Source organism: Toxorhynchites rutilus, chromosome 2, assembly GCF_029784135.1.
Source record: "Toxorhynchites rutilus septentrionalis strain SRP chromosome 2, ASM2978413v1, whole genome shotgun sequence".
NCBI lineage: Eukaryota > Metazoa > Arthropoda > Insecta > Diptera > Culicidae > Toxorhynchites > Toxorhynchites rutilus.
Window position 1 is genome coordinate 14,020,153 of NC_073745.1, and position 3,534 is coordinate 14,023,686.

Sequence of the window (3,534 nt, forward strand, 5' to 3'; positions counted from 1 at the left end):
AGCACGGTACTGATTTCGACTTTTGGAAGCCCCTCGTTTCGTTATTTTGAATTTCAGATCCAACACAATCTCTCCTGTGTGGATCTGGGATTCTCTCTTCTTTCTATGTATTGGATGTTTGGCAACGCGAGTGCCGCTCCCGATTTTAGATTTGAGCAACTAGCCATAATGGGTGCTGGATGTGACTGGGCGGCTGGTTTAGCCAAGACACCCACATACCAACACTCCGAAAGACTCATGCTTTCTTTTTTTTTTGCTATTTTTTCATTTGGATATTTCCCCCCAAATAGCAGAGTCTTTCGGCGGGGTTTTCTTGTTCTTCAAATTTCAAAACCCGGCGAGCGCTTCGACTTGAACTCTGCTCGGGAGGTTAAAGGGTATCGCCCGCGAATGCTTGAATGCGCGACCAATGAAAGCGCAGGGGAATTTCGGTGTGAATACGGAATAGTTAACATCGTTAACTATTACGTAATTCCGGTTCCAATGAATGTCTCGCTGATCTGAGGATCTTGAGATATGCTTGCCCATTCCGACTTCGACCGTGGAATAGGCAGGGCGGACCAGTTTTTTTGCATCGCGAGTGGACGGTAAAAAGGTACCGTAGGTGAAAGGCTACACGTGCTAGTCAGTAGACTAAAGTTTTTTTTGGTTTTTTTCTCTGTTTTTTTTGTCTCTTTGTTTCATGTTTAGTTAGTTTAAAATAAGTTTTTCCGAGAAATCGAAAAGTGTAATTCTTCGCTTGTGTTCCCGTTTAGCGAAATCAAAGGTAAGCTTAGAGCTCCAAGACATGTGGCTGATGCTAAAATTAATTGTGGCATATGTGTGGTGTTTTAATCTTTGTTGTGTGTAGGAAGGAGCCGTATCCTGACCCCATGATCGAAGATTGGATCTTCGCCACCACATCAGTCAAACCAGGTGGCCGCGCGAAGCGCGAATCGTCACTCGAATCAAGGGAAGGCGCAGCACGGCACCACTACACGTCGGATGCGCATTCAACGTCTACGTCCCATCATCTACGCCTACGGACTCGTCATTCATCGCCTACCGTGGAACGGCGGTAAAGTAGATGCACGTAAAGCCTAGGTAGTGTGAGTACAAAACTTCTTTCACCCTAAAAATAACATGCGCATGTAGGGTTAAGATCAAAAATAAAAACCACACACAAATTAACAACGCCACACAAAAAAAATGCCACACAATTTAGAAGCATAGAGCAATACCGTCAGCGTGCACATGCTGCTCGCTAGCAAGAAGGGTTCACACAAGATGGAGAATTAGACTCGATAGTAAGATCGCTGGGCTTGAATTCCAGGGTCCGGTGTTCGAAACCCATATGAGGATTTAGTGAAATAAATTTAGTAACCATTATTTTTCGTTATTTGTTGTGATGATTTCGTATGTAATATAGATGTGAATATAACCTAAATTCGTGGGAAGATGTGGAGAACTTAATAAATGTTTAAAGAATCAATGTAATTTGAAGTAGACATAAATGTTGTGCATTTACTGGCTAGCGGTAGCCTAAACACCCGATACAATTTTCAGATAGGTCACGAGCCCAGGGTTGGGGCTCCTCTTCTGTTGTGGACAACTTTTCAACCCCCGCACCTCGTCCTCTGAAACTTCAAGGTGGGTGGGTTTGGCATCATTGCGTAGGTCCAATGATGAGAATTTTGGCATAAACGGTGTTCATTGGAAACAACCGTATTGCCTCTGTTGCCTGAATTGTGGAACGCGGATAAACGGTGTCGCGGGTCCTTCTTAGCGCAGAAGAGTCGCGGAAATAACCGGGTTTGTGAGAAAAAGGACAAACCCGCCCTCAGTGGGTGTCTCATTGCCGGGCAAGGATAAAACACGGCGGTCGGTCTCCCTCGCGGGAGTGGCGCTTAAGCCGACCGCTTATCTGCGCAAAATCCCCGGTCGCGACGAACTCGCGCGCTTCCCCGGCGTCGCGGGTTACAATTGTTCAAGGTATTTTTTATGCTTTCCATAGAGTCGAAGTTCTTGTCTTTAACCCTCCTATACTCAGGCATAAGGTATCACAGACCGAAAAACCAATAATTCTGTTTTGAGCAGGCTGAATTAAATGACTATTAAAACTGAATGAAGTTGAAGAACAGTTGAGGTTGCAGAGTACAGGAGGGTTAGGTGGATTTTGCAGGGACCTTAACCTGTATCTATCTGTAGGTGCAATATCCGGTTAGTTCAGCTGATGGGATAGCATTTATGCCAGACTCCAAATATTTTCGTTTTAAGGGTTTTCGACCAAATTGTATGTCGCTGGCACCAATGACTGATTCCTGTCGTTTCATTTCTTCATCAGAGTCGACCCATCATCTTCGGGAAGCGACTGATACGACTCCTGTGATTCGAGAATAATGAATGAGTTCAGTTTCGAGATCAATAGCGGAAGATTATGCAGGGACACCAGATTTTTTTTTCAATTGCCTGCAATTCAATTTTTTAACCACATATTACATATGCATATAAAATCTGCTAAATGTAAATCTGTTATTTTTAAGTAAAATTCTGGAGTGAGAGGAAAAAAATCTTTGCTTGTGCTTAATGTTTATTTATCAAATTCGTTCATTTATGAAATTTGCGTTGACGGCATCGAGTTTCGTTTTCTGTCATTATGAAGCGCAAATTTTATTGGATTTGCCGTAGGAGTAAACGCAATTTTATAATGAAAATTATGAATGAAAACTTATCTTTCCGTATTGAATCTAAGAAATAGACATACACACAATTTTTTTCGCAAATGGTGACAAGTATTAAACAAGAACTGTAACCAATATTATCATTATAATATTTTATAATTATAATGACGAGTTTCTAAGAAAATAACAGAAGAAAAACCATTTGTTTAATGGTTAAGTAAGAGTTAGGGCTACTTGTTTGATGCATTAAAAAACACTAAGTAGAATTATAGGGGGTAATGTGTTCACGTGGGGTAAAGTGGTCACCTGTTTGTTTGGTAATATAACTATTGACTATTGACACCGTATTGATAGTCATCTTATGTATGAAGAATTTCAGGACTTTTGAGTCACCCTGTACTACAGTGGAGCTGTCGCATGTCAAGATATAAATAAAAACAAAAAACGCTTTCTCGGTAGCCATTCGGCCGTAGTTTTGTGCGCTTCGAATTTAAGAAATTTCTATTGAAATTTAGTTTATTTGACCTGATATTTGCGACAAATTAACAATTTGGACGACTGTTCACATATTCTAGGGGAGGTGAACAGATGTTTTGTACAATTACAGCGATTATTTCGCATATTTCGCATATCGTTGTTTGGGGGGCAGAGTGGTCAGTGGAGGATTACTACTGACAATGTTCTGTTTTCAAAAGCTGATATACCTTGTTACCTTCTGCTCCTAAAGGGGCCCCTTTTGTGGTTTTAACCCAGGAAAAATATGCTATCCAACCAAAACCAAGCCTCATTTTGAAAAACTTTATGTGTTTCCTATTACGTTTTTGTACGCATGAGAAAATTTCAATTACGGTTCTAGGTTAATGAGCTTAGCTCA

The 3,534-nt window shown here is 41.1% G+C and overlaps 1 long non-coding RNA gene across 1 annotated transcript; it reads left to right on the forward strand.

Moving 5' to 3' along the window:
• Positions 1–286: 286 nt before the first annotated feature.
• Positions 287–1,913, forward strand: LOC129764697 (uncharacterized). Its single transcript, XR_008741198.1, has 3 exons — positions 287–595; positions 691–766; positions 851–1,913. It is a non-coding gene; the product is annotated as an uncharacterized LOC129764697 (long non-coding RNA).
• The last annotated feature ends 1,621 nt before the right edge of the window (positions 1,914–3,534 follow it).